Consider the following 13,439-nt stretch of genomic DNA (forward strand, 5'->3'; position numbering starts at 1 on the left):
ACCCATTCCAGATTGGAGACACCGTGTGGGTGCGCAGATACCAGACCAAGAATCTCGAGCCACGGTGGAAAGGACCCTACACCGTCCTCCTTAGATCCACGCACCACACGTCAAGGCAGTCCGGTCTGAGGAATTGACTAATCACAACACTACACCCCAGACCTGGAGAGTTCAGCGCACTCCAAACCCCTTAAAGTTAAAACTCCTACGTGGCTCCTCCTAGCCCTTTTGTGGCCTAGAGTCAGTGAGGGAATAAGCCCCCACCAGACAGAAATTTCTTGACCAAGTCGAGTGAAAGATTTCACTCAAAGTTAACAAAAAAAATGGGGGAATGAAAGACCCCAGCTTAGCAGCAGTAACGCCATTTTGCAAGGCTATATTTAAGATGACTGGTTCAGAGAAAGGTTAGAACACTGAGTACACAGCGGCTGCCAAACAAGATGTGTTTGGTTGAAGGCCTGGCAACAGGAGGACTGCTGTTGAGCACCTGACAATGAGAAAAGCCCCGGAGAGGTCCCACACCCTGGTGGGGGGCCGAGTCAGCCATTATGTTCCAAGAAGGTAGCTAAGAAACTTTCCCCCGGGCTGAACCCTTGGGGGGGCCGAGTCAGTCCTTATGTTTCAGGAAGGTAGCTAGGAAACTTGCCCCCGGGCTAAACCCTTGCCATATTAGAATCCACCAATTATATCCCTGTAACCATGCATCTGCTTCTGTATGCTTGCTTCTGCTCCCCAAAATCCTATAAAAGCCCATCCTTGGTTCCGTGGGGCGCGCCAGTCCCCTGAGTGACTGAAGCGCCCGCAGGTGCCTGTGCCTGTGTATCCCGACAATAAACCAAATCCTCTTGCTGATTGCATCCTGTGGTGTCTCGGTCTGGTCTTTGGAGTTAGAGGGTCTCCATCCCGAGGGAAAGTTCTCCCTGAGAGCTTTTCATATGAACTATGGAGAAAGGTGGAACTAGAGACATGTTGGTGTTAAGAGGACACAGAGAGAAGGCTGTCATGCAGATGTTGTCATTGCCCAGTAGTATTGGCAGAATGGTATACAATAGCCTGGAGTACATGCTCACAGAGACTCAGTCCTAGAACCTGGTTCCCAGCTAGAGGAAACCACTGGTTCTGGGAAATGAGGAGAAGTTCACTTTCTAGATTGGACAACCTCGAAGAATCACTGTAGGCCACGATGCTACTTGTGATTGTTTGTCCTTGTTGTCAACTTAACTACATCTGGAATGAACTACAGTTCTGAGATAGAGGGCACACCTGTGAGCCAGATCATGAGAATGGAAGACATAGATGTATGATCTGAATCTTGACATGGAAATTTTGAGGCATAATGGCCATGAATATTATAGGCCCAGGCAAGGTAGTACAAGCCTTTAATCTCAAGCGATGAAGCCAAACTAGTCTCTGAGTTCAAGGTCAGCCTGGGATAAAGCAATTTCCAAATCCAGGTCTGGTAATACACACCTTTAATCTGGGCCACACCTTCTGCTTGAGGACTACAGAAGGACATCTGAAGAAGGAAAACTCATTCTACTCATTGTACTCTTAGTACAAGCTACTTGCCTGCATTATCTGTTGGAACCTGCTTCTAAAGGATTTCAGTGTATATACAGAAGACCAGCTGTGACAACTAGCCTTGTTCAACTTAGCAACTACTAAAATTTTAGATTTTCCATTCACAGCACCCATTATTACATTATTTGGACTATGGACTATTAGTCATTATAATAATTCCCTTAATATATAGAGACATTTCATAAGTTCTGGGACTCTAGAAAACCCTGGTTAATACAGCAATGAGTCAATGTCAGAGTCATGCTCCATGGGTCTAGACCTTAAGGAAGCCTGAGATTCATGTGGATGTATGCCATCTGTGCAGCTGCCTGATGCCTCAGTGATTTCTCAAATTTGCTGCTTTGTGAGACATGGTGATGTAGACTGTAATACCATCTGAGGTTTAGGCTGGTGGTCTGGGCCCCTGCTGGGTGCTGGGTACCATGATTGAGTCAGTGGTCCTGATATGGCCAAGCAACATGTTGATGTCTGCAGCCTGTGTTATCACCAAAGCCCATGTGGATGCCCATGATCAGGGCTGTTGTCTGAGGCTGTGTTACTGTCTATGGGAGAGCTGGCCCACCATGCAGCAGCCTACAGCACTGAGGTATAGGCAAGGACATAGAGGGCATAGATGACAGAGAGCTGACTCCATTGTCCCCAGTCTACCTCATAAATATTCTCAGTTGATGGCTTCTGGCTTGGATGGAGGCAGAGGAAGACTCATTCTTTTGTTGGGGGTTGGCCTCTAAGAGTTTGACCATGTTCCAGTGACTATATGGACTGTATACCATAGACTTTTGTTTCCTCTCTGGGAGGAAGAAGAGGGGAAGATCAAAGGAAAGGGGGCAAACATGGGAAGACTGGTAGGTGAACATGATGAAAGGGCATGACATGATTTTTCCAAACAATCAGTGAAAAAATAAATGAATAAATAATCAAGTAGAAGCTAAAAGGATCATGAAAAAGAGTTCAATATGAGTGAACAGCATGTCATCACGTCTGATTAGAAACCATGTGCATGCTGCAGAGGAAGAAGGGGTTATTTATCACTTGAGATTTAGGCAAATTTTACATGCTATACTGATTAGCAAAAAATTTTGACTGTTGGTCCTTATATTAATCTTTACTTGAGAAAAAGCCCTTCATTGGCTGCTGGATTCTTCTGCTCCTGATTCACATTTCACAGTGATATAATTGCAAGTGAAGATAAGCTCAATAAATGACCTCACCACTCCCTGCTTTACTCATTACATGCCTTTCAAGCCCATAATATGCATCTTTGATTCCCTGGAAATGTCATATATTCGCAGCACATCTCCCTCTTCAAGTGTCCAGTTCCTACATGCCATTAGTAGGTATGATAGCTGCCAATGCTAGAGAATGAGTCCTTGCTCTATATCTCCACAGCCCTGTTATGTGCTCCAAGGCCCAATTAAGAATACTGTAATACACTATACTGTCAGGATTTCTGTATTCTTATGTAAGGTACTATTTTCTTTGAAACTGTCATGTAGATTTGAGATGAATATTCACGTAACACTTACCCTTCCTTCAGTGCTAAGCAATGGGAACAGCAGAGTTATGAGAAATAACATCACTGGTAAAGGAGCCATGGCTGAAATTAAGTAAAGAAAAAGTCCTGTTTGAATTAAGCCATGTATGAAATTCAGAGGTAACTAACACGTTGGGAGAGTATATGCTAAAGCAACTCTTGTTGACAAATTCATTAACAAGAGAAGGGAAGAGTTGATATGTGAGTTTGCTGTAATTTCCTTGTGCCCACCTCCCTCTAATTGGTGGAATAATAAGCTAAGTCACCTGACTGATGTCCCTGCAAAGCATAGAGAATTCCTAGTTTGTTTCTGGACTGGTCTGCTCCCCGTCCTCAGAAGAGAAATGTAGGAAAGAAAAAGTTTCAGTTTCTATTTGTTCTGTGTATTGTTTTGCTACTTCCTGTTTATCACTGACATCTGTCTGTACTGGATGTAAATCAGGGGGCCAGGGTTGTGTTTATACAGGTATAATTACTTGAAAACCTTAGAAGTGGTATTTTGTGAAGTGCAGTTGCAAGATTTAACAATATTTCCCCTTATGCTTGTATTTATTTTCACTTTTTCCCTTCAATAAGAAAATACAGTCATAATTTATGAATTGTGTATTTAGTCTTCTTTAACTCACTCAGCCCATCTTTTGTTAGAAGGAATGTTACCTATTTTCATTAAGGTTTGAACACCCTCTGCTATTTGCACACGATATCCCTTCTCAATGACTCACCACATCCTACATTCTTTAGATGCTGCTAAAGACCACTTAATGATATTTTCTCCCTCTATTTTGGAACACATAAATGAATTACTTTGTACAGTAAAGGCATGCTGTCTCATTTTATATACCGTGTACACGTTAGAAATTTCTAAAAATAGTTATAAATATGAAATTTGCTTCATTTTTTGTTTTTTTTTTTTTGGAGCTGGGGACTGAACCCAGGGCCTTGCGCTTCCTAGGCAAGCGCTCTACCACTGAGCTAAATCCCCAACCCCTAGCTTCATATTTTTAACAATGACAAAGAACTGTTATCAAAATTGATCTAGTATATTTTACATATTCTTACTTTTCTATTCCATTTCCTCTCTTCAAGTCCTCCCATGTACTATGTAATGTTCTCTTTCAAGTCTGTTATTTCATTGCAATTTATGACCAAAATTTGAGTTAAAACACCCCCACAGAGGACTGTGATGTCTTATTTGTTGGTCTTCTCTCATAGTCCCGAATCACTGCCCAAGATCTAGAAAACACCCAGGTCCACCTGGACCTTCATGCATTCACAGCCAATACCTTTTACAGTTACAGTCTTTATTCTTGTTCTGGGGGCCCAGGAAATTGGGAATTGTAAATAGTGTTTTTTACCTACATGACATCTACAGTTTAAAGTTTAGTTAAAATGTGGCCTGACTCTTTTAATCATAGGCAGATGAGGAAATGCATTTGATTTGCGTTTTCTAGTCATCAGACTCATGTTTTGCTCTATATAACTTTACCGGAACAGTTCATTTTCAAGTTTGCTTGGGAGTCTTACAATTCCCCTGTATATTTCAAGTACCAAGGCTCTGATGTGTCACTGGCCACTGTAATCTTAGCACTGTAAATACTGTCATCTTATCATGAAACTTTCTCTCACAATCCACATAGTCTTGGCTTAAATATATATATATATATATGTATATATATATATATATATATATATATATATATATATATGTATGTATTTAATTTATTCACTTTACATCTGGCATACTGCCCACCTCCTGGCCACTTCTTCCACAGTCCTTTCCCTTGCTGGCCTCCCCTTTTCCTCCTCTGTGTAAGTAGGGGCTCCCCTGGGTAACCCTCTTACCCCATCATGGCACATCAAGTCTTTGTGAGGATAGTCATTTCCTCTCCCACTAAGGTCAGCCAAGGCAGCCCAGCTAGTAGAACATATTCCAAGTACAGGTAATAGCTACCTTTTCCTGTACAATCTTAGGTCTTAGACTTTCTCAGGATAAATGATCACATGGTTTCCCAAGCATCTTCACATTCCATAAGTTCATAGCCAGTTCAATGCAATAGTTCATGTTTTAAAATGACATAGTTACAGAAAAAATATTTACACATCTTTTCATAATGACTAGTTCCTGTCTAAACATGTATGAAATATCTTCTAGACTATTCATAATACATTTAAAGCAATAATTTTTATGTCACAAGTCAGCATGGTTGTGTCAAGAGGCAAATCATCTGCTTTGTGTCTTATAAGTTCGAAAGTTTCGCATAGATAAACTAATCAACTTTTTACATTTGTCATTGCATGTACAATAAATTGTTCATTCCCAGTATTTGACCTTTAGTTGCCATATAGTGGTCTCACAGCTAACATTCTTTTTAATGTTATACCTGATCACAAGTTTGTTCTAATCCTGCTTTTTTATCCCAAAGGTTTGGGCCCTCCAATATTCAATCATTCATGAAGAATAGGCCCTTAATATTTGCTTACAGGCAATGTGATGGGGGTATTTTCTCACTTGATATTTACCTCTTTTCAGATATCTCTAACTTTTATGTAATTGACAAAAACAAAATTAAAAACAAAACAAAACACAAAATCCCCAAGCAGTACAGAGAAGGATAAGAGAGATTATATGTGAGTGAGAGTAACCAGAATGCATTATATACACTTATCAAATTGTTAAAGAACAAATTTAATAAAAGTTACAGTAAAACAGAGTTCTTTTTTTAAAAAAATGAGTTTTTTGCAAAGCTTCTGTAAGGCAAAGGACACTGTGGTTAGGACAAAACGGCAACCAACAGATTGGGAAAAGATCTTTACCAATCCTACAACAGATAGAGGCCTTATATCCAAAATATACAAAGAACTCAAGAAGTTAGACCACAGGGAAACAAATAACCCTATTAAAAAATGGGGCTCAGAGCTAAACAAAGAATTCACAGCTGAGGAATGCCGAATGGCGGAGAAACACCTAAAGAAATGTTCAACATCTTTAGTCATAAGGGAAATGCAAATCAAAACAACCCTGAGATTTCACCTCACACCAGTGAGAATGGCTAAGATCAAAAACTCAGGGGACAACAGATGCTGGCGAGGATGTGGAGAAAGAGGAACACTCCTCCATTGTTGGTGGGATTGCAGACTGGTACAACCATTCTGGAAATCAGTCTGGAGGTTCCTCAGAAAATTGGACATTGAACTGCCTGAGGATCCAGCTATACCTCTCTTGGGCATATACCCAAAAGATGCCCCAACATATAAAAAAGACACGTGCTCCACTATGTTCATTGCAGCCTTATTTATAATAGCTAGAAGCTGGAAAGAACCCAGATGCCCTTCAACAGAGGAATGGATACAGAAAATGTGGTACATCTACACAATGGAATATTACTCAGCTATCAAAAACAACGACTTTATGAAATTCGTAGGCAAATGGCTGGAACTGGAAAATATCATCCTGAGTGAGCTAACCCAATCACAGAAAGACATACATGGTATGCACTCATTGATAAGTGGCTATTAGCCCAAATGCTTGAATTACCCTAGATGCCTAGAACAAATGAAACTCAAGACGGATGATCAAAATGTGAATGCTTCACTCCTTCTTTAAAAGGGGAACAAGAATACCCTTGGCAGGGAAGAGAGAGGCAAAGATTAAAACAGAGCCTGAAGGAACACCCATTCAGAGTCTGCCCCACATGTGGCCCATGCATATACAGCCATCCAATTAGACAAGATGGATGAAGCAAAGAAGTGCAGACCGACAGGAGCCGGATGTAGATCGCTCCTGAGAGACACAGCCAGAATACAGCAAATACAGAGGCGAATACCAGCAGCAAACCACTGAACTGAGAATAGGACCCCCGTTGAAGGAATCAGAGAAAGAGCTGGAAGAGCTTGAAGGGGCTCGAGACCCCATATGTACAACAATGCCAAGCAACCAGAGCTTCCAGGGACTAAGCCACTACCTAAAGACTATACATGGACTGACCCTGGACTCTGACCTCATAGGTAGCAATGAATATCCTAGTAAGAGCACCAGTGGAAGGGGAAGCCCTGGGTCCTGCTAAGACTGAACCCCCAGTGAACTAGACTGTTGGGGGGAGGGGGACAATGGGGGGAGGGTGGGGAGGGGAACACCGATAAGAAAGGGGAGGGGGGAGGGGGATGTTTGCCCGGAAACTGGGAAAGGGAATAACACTCGAAATGTATATAAGAAATACTCAAGTTAATAATAAAAAAAAAAGAAAAAAATGAGTTTTTTAGACTAGAGAATCGTGATCATGTAAATTAAACGTTCTCTAAGATACTAGATTTTAAACAAGTGAGTCTATGGCCTTTATTTTTTTTAAATTTATTGGATATTTTATATATTTACATTTCAAAAGTTATCCCCTTTCCCCCTCTCTTCTCTCCCATCTCCCCTTCTTCATGCTTCTATGAGGGTGTTCCCCAACCCATCTCTTCCTGCCTTCCCACCCTGGCATTCCCTTACATTAGGGTGTCCAGCCTTGGCAGGACCAAGGGATTCTCTTTCCACTGATACCCAACAAGGTCATCCTCTACTACATATATAGCTGGAGCTATGAGTCTGTCCATGTGTACTCTTTGGATGTTGGTTTAGTCCCTGGGTGCTCTGGTTGGTTTGTATTGTTGTTCTTATGGGGTTGCAAACCCCTTCATCTCCTTTAATCCTTTCTCTAACTCCTCCATTGGTGCTCCTGGGTTCAGTCTGAGGGTTGCTGCAAGCACCCACATCTGTATCAATAAGGCTCTGGCAGAGCCTCTCAGGAGACATCCATGTCAGGCTCTCAGCAAGCACTTCTCTCATCAGCAAGAGTGACTGGTTTTGGTGTTTACATATGGAATGGACTCCCCAGGTGGGGCAGGCCCTGCTCTACTTTTTTGTCCCTGTATTTCCTTCTGTGAGTATTCTGTTCCCTCTTTTAAGAAGGACTAACACATTCACTTTCTTCCTTTTGAGCTTCATATGTCTGTGAATTGTATCTTGGGTAACCCGAGCTTTTTTTTTTTGGTGGGGGGCTAATATCCTCTCATCAGCAAGTGCATACCATTCGTGTTCGTTTGTGCTTTTGTGACTGGGTTACCTCACTCAGGATGATATTTTCTGCTTCTATCCATTTGGCTAAGAATTGTCTGAAGATAGCTACAATATACTTATATGAATATAAAAAAATCTTTTCAAAAAATAACTAATCCCATACATATTCATATCAGGTTGCTCCCGCTGCAGGCTGCCATGCCTTTCTCTGAGCTTCTCAGAGTCTCCTGGTTTCATTGGATAGAGGCAGGGCTTGTAATGTTCTGAGGCCAGAAGTGGTTCTGCTTCATTAGCTATTGTTCCCAGCAGAGCTTTTTGAATGCAGAGTTTCCTTTGAGTTCTGCTTCATTCTCACCAGAATATTTAAGAGTGATATGGAATAGTGATATGGAATATGAGTAATTTCCTAGCATCTGCTTGGTGGGTCAGTAATCTACTACTTAATTTTGTTGTGTTTTTCTCCAGGAGATTTTCCTTTACCCCCCTTTAAAGCACGATCTGTGGAGAGAATTCTCCTGTTGTCCACCCTTTTGGTCTAGCACTTCTGGTCACAATTTGCATTTCCCATTGTATCTGTATTAAGCAATCCGTGTGTATTTTACCTAGATTTTCTTATTCTGCTTCTTACTACAATGTACCTTTGCTGTGCAATGCTGCTCATGTTTTTCATTACTTGGATTTTTTGTTTCCTTTTTTCTTTTCTGATTTGTAATAATTTAATAGAGTATTGCTTGCCTCTATTTTACCATCATCTTTATCACAAATAAATCTTGACAAAAGAATTACTTATCTCTGTCATTAGTAGTGAATCTGGATACTTCATGGACACATGATTCAAATTTGACAAATCATTGTCATAATATAAACAGTCCATGAGAAAATAAAAGAGAATATAACAGCATTTCAGTTGAGGGAATTAGAGTTTTAGAAAACTGTGATAAATAATTAAAATATTTTGCCAATAATAAGTAAAATGTTCTCATTGAACTAAGAAAAATAATGACTAGTATTGTTTCATTTGAAAATATTATTATTATTTTAGAGTTTTCTAGGATTTAAAGGATATTTACCAGATATTACATCCAAATTCTAAATACTTCTCACTTATTATTAGCATAATTATGTTATCTCACTTTAACTCGTATGTTTGTTAATAAGGACTTGACATTAGAACTCAAAATATTTTCCATTTCATTTTTATTTCATCAGTTTTAGCAACTACCTTTTTCCTTCTGTAATCTGATTCAAGATACCATGTTATATTTCATTGTCACATCTTAACTCTAGTTGCTTGGAATTGTTTCTCAGTATCTTTATTTTTCACGAGTTAATGTTTTTTTCTTTTTTCAGAACTCATGCAGTTAAGTAGCATTAAAAGGAAAATCCCAGAATTTGAGGATGACTGATGGTTTTAGCTCATGATTAGAACCATATTACCTCAGGCGCTCAAGTACCTAGAATTGTATAATGAATAAATTTACAAAAGATTAATTAATGTAGGTTTCTTTACTATCTTTTATATGGGCTTCAAGTCATTTTTTTTAATTGTTAATGTATTGTCGATACTGACATACAGTGAAGTGATGAGACCAATTCGAAGTGCCACAGTATAAACAAGCCAAAGCAAAAGCATTGGAAGAATAGATTAGAATTAAGTACTTGAAAACTTGGCTAAGTATAAGGGATATATAAACCAAATGTTTCAAAGCATTACCTGTAACTTGACATACAGATGTTGTCCATGTATAACTACCAAAATAATGGGGAAAACAGTTATTTTGGTGAGACATTGTACAGCAAATCAGTTCTCTCACAGTGGTCAGGGAACAAGGACAGAGGATAAGAACAGATTTGCAATATTTATTTAATAAATACATCAATGGATTTTACTATTTTCTACTCATCTAAACTTCTCAAATGCCTCACCTTCTTCAGATTATGGTTCACATGTGCATGCAGACTTTGCACATAGATTGTTGATGTTTCAGCATTTATACCTTTCATCTTACCCTACTTAGCAAGATTGTTCTCACTTTTTCACTGTCCACATTGCTGTGGACTGGAACATAAGAATAGTGTCAAACTCCAGTTCACTTTGATTACGTGAGCATCTCTCCTTTTATGTTATTCTGTTCGTGGCCAACCAAACTCATATTAAGTTATTTTCCCAGAAAAAGAATAAGACTTTTTCCATATTCAAGAATCACCAGGATTTCAATAGTTGCAGCATTATTCAAATGTCCAAGTCTCTTTTAAGGCAAAAGGAACACTCCACAGTTGTGAAACATTGATAAAATTGTAATCATTTTCTCACATCCCTAGGGACCATTTTTTTCACCAAAGAAACTTCTAGTGCTGAGGCTGGGTTTTAATCAGTTGAGTTGTATACTCAAGAATCCCATAGCAATACTGAAACGACTCTGTGTGTTACCAGGATAATGGGTAGCTCTCCAGAAACTAAGAGCAAGGCTATTTTTGAAAGACAACACCAACACAACTTATTGAACATAAAGAGGGCAAGCTGATACCAATATGGACTCTCCACTATCATATTATATTGTCTATGACATGAAAATGTACTCTGCAGGCTACTGAAAGCAAACAGTAAATATTAACCCAACCACATAAACTTAGATCTACAATTTGTCCTGCTTGAAAATTCTGCTTGGAAATGATGGTTCCAATTTGGGTGGTGTAACTAACTGATGTCTAATGTGACTTACGACCCATGTGATCAGTTGGAATCCATATTTGACACTGATTGGGTGACTAAGAACCAAAGTCCAGGTATACAGGGACCTAGGATAAATCTAAGATATTGTAAAATGATTTTATTGGTAATTTTGTATGCTCATAGTTTCATGTCTTATCTAGTCATCATCAGAGAGGCTTCCTCCTGTTGCAGAATGGGAACAAATAGAGCACCCTCAGCCAGATACTACACATAGATAGAAACCTTGGAATGTATGGCTCAAAATGATATGTCTCCACCAAATTCCCCACTCAGTACATAGTAATTTTTCGGTAGGAGAGGGAGAAAGAGTTTGGGAGACTGTTATGTGAATTGCATTGGCCCAGGGAATATCAATATATGGAGGTGTGGTCTTATTAGTGTAGGTGTGGCTTTGTTGGAGGAAGTGTTGGAGAAAGTCATTGTGGCCATGGGCTTTAAGACACCTGTTCTATCTGCTCTCTTATCTACCTTTGGATTAAGATATAAAACTCTCAGCTCCTCCAGCCCCATATCTGCCTGAATCTTTCTGGACCTGTAAGCTTGCCTTAATTAAATGCTGTCCTTTATAAGAGTTGCCTTGGTCATGGTGTTTCTTCGCAGCAGGAAAACCCTAGCTAGGCCAGGAGAAAGGGGATGGAGTATATGAGAACAAAGTCTTCTAGTACAAAGGACCAAGGGTAATACAAACTCACAGAGAATGAAGCAGTAATCATAGAGCCTACATCTGTCTGCACCAAGATTTCTGCCTACATATATACTATAGCTTTTAGTTAAGATTTTTTTACAAGATAACTGAATGTATGACATGATTCTTGTTCCTCTTTAGGGCCTCTTTTATTTTTTGGTTGGCTTGACTTTTCCAACATCAATATGTTGGCTTTCATTTTAACTTTGTATATTATATTTTGTTAAAAAATTAAGAAACTAAGAAATATTGTGTGCTATATTTTACCTGTATTTTAATCCATTTTATATTTTGCTTAATATTTGAAATTAGAAGTTTTGGTCATTCCCATTTCTTTAGTTTTATTTTTCTTACATATGTTTTTTGACAACTTCATACATGTATATGATACATTCTACTTAGTCTTATACCTACTACCCTTGTTTTTTTTCCATTTTAAGCCTTTATCTAGATCCCACCTTCCCTACAACCAGCTTTCTTACATTCACGCTTTTATATTTTATCACACAGTGGCTTTAACTAGTGCATCTGTGAGACTGCTCATTTGGAACTGTCTATCATATCCTGTTGGGTTTATATATAGGTCATCTATTTAACACAACAACTACTTCTCCCACAGAATATACCAGTAGGCAATACTTTAGCAAGGTGGCACAGAGGGTACTAGAACCAATCTTTGATACATGACTAATCAATCATCCACACATTCTTTTACAGGCTCACTGAAGGTAACTTCATGTGCTCTGAGTCACAATTGCAATGGCTGTGCATATACAGAAGACAGCATTTAAAGTTCTTCTAATATCTGGATTTTACATTCTTGGTCTTCCACAGTGCTCTCTGAACCTTGGAGAAGATGGTATAAAACTCTTATTTGGGGCTATGCAATCAGTCATCATTTATTATCAGCAATAAACAAATATAATCATATTCTGGTGTGTATTGCAAATGGAAGGTTCTGTGATGGAAAGAGCATATGCTCACACATTTGACTAATAAGAATGTGAGTATTTAGAAGGCATTTGGGATCATGTCATCTGACTTACATAACAACAACATACTCCCTACAAGGACTTAAGACCTCTTCAAGCATAAGTTTTTGACTGAATTTACAGTAAGACATGGATTATGTCCCAAGGTATGGGGCTCAAACCCCATCAGAGAGCAGTTAGCACACCCATAACAATCACATGATTAGTACACAAGTGGGCACATCTTGGCTGGCAGATTGGCAGTATGCAGTCTCCAGCTGGTGAAGACCAAAGAGGTAGCTCTCATATTTTCTAAAGGATTACCAACTTTAATCATGAGGCAGGTGAAACACAATTTCATATTGACCTCAATAGTTGTAGAATAATTTTTTAATTAATTTTAGTGGTTGTCAGTTAACAATAGTCCCCGTTTAACAGGGGAAGCTTGAAAATATATTTTCTCTAGCTAGATAACTTATTCAGAATAGAATAAAGATTCTATTCCCAAAATGTATTCTATAAGAAATATTTCTGGTTGTGAGCCTAGCCTTTAATGGCTAAGGCATAGTATATACCTTTATTCTTACCATTCAATAAGCTGAAATAGGAGTTCAAGGTCACCCTGAACTACATAAAAAGACTCCATCTAAAAGAAAACAAACAAAACAAAATGAGTAGCTTGAATTATGATATTTGTACACCCCCACCACAGTTAAAGACATACTGAACAAACCAGAATTCAATACTTGTTTAAGAAAAATATTTGTGAGCATGTTAATATTGTCTGATATGATTATGGGTAGACTTATGTATAATGGTTTGCATAGATATACTAATTTTTAACCAAATGTAATAATAGTATATATTTAAAGTATTTA

At 38.8% G+C, this 13,439-nt stretch overlaps 1 long non-coding RNA gene across 2 annotated transcripts in view; it reads right to left on the reverse strand.

Moving 5' to 3' along the window:
• Positions 1–13,439, reverse strand: part of LOC148003650 (uncharacterized) — a 36,441-nt gene that overhangs the window by 15,371 nt on the left and 7,631 nt on the right. The window contains exons 2-3 of one of the 2 annotated variants that reach the window (XR_015629046.1): positions 13,149–13,207; positions 3,108–3,178 (exon numbers count right to left, since the gene is read on the reverse strand). This is a non-coding gene — a long non-coding RNA (uncharacterized LOC148003650). The remainder of the gene's footprint in view (positions 1–3,107; positions 3,179–13,148; positions 13,208–13,439) is intronic. The other variant, XR_015629047.1, reaches the window with a different exon arrangement.

The sequence above is a fragment of the Rattus norvegicus genome, chromosome 9 (genome assembly GCF_021556685.1).
Source record: "Rattus norvegicus strain SHRSP/BbbUtx chromosome 9, alternate assembly SHRSP_T2T, whole genome shotgun sequence".
Classification (NCBI taxonomy): Eukaryota; Metazoa; Chordata; class Mammalia; order Rodentia; family Muridae; genus Rattus; species Rattus norvegicus.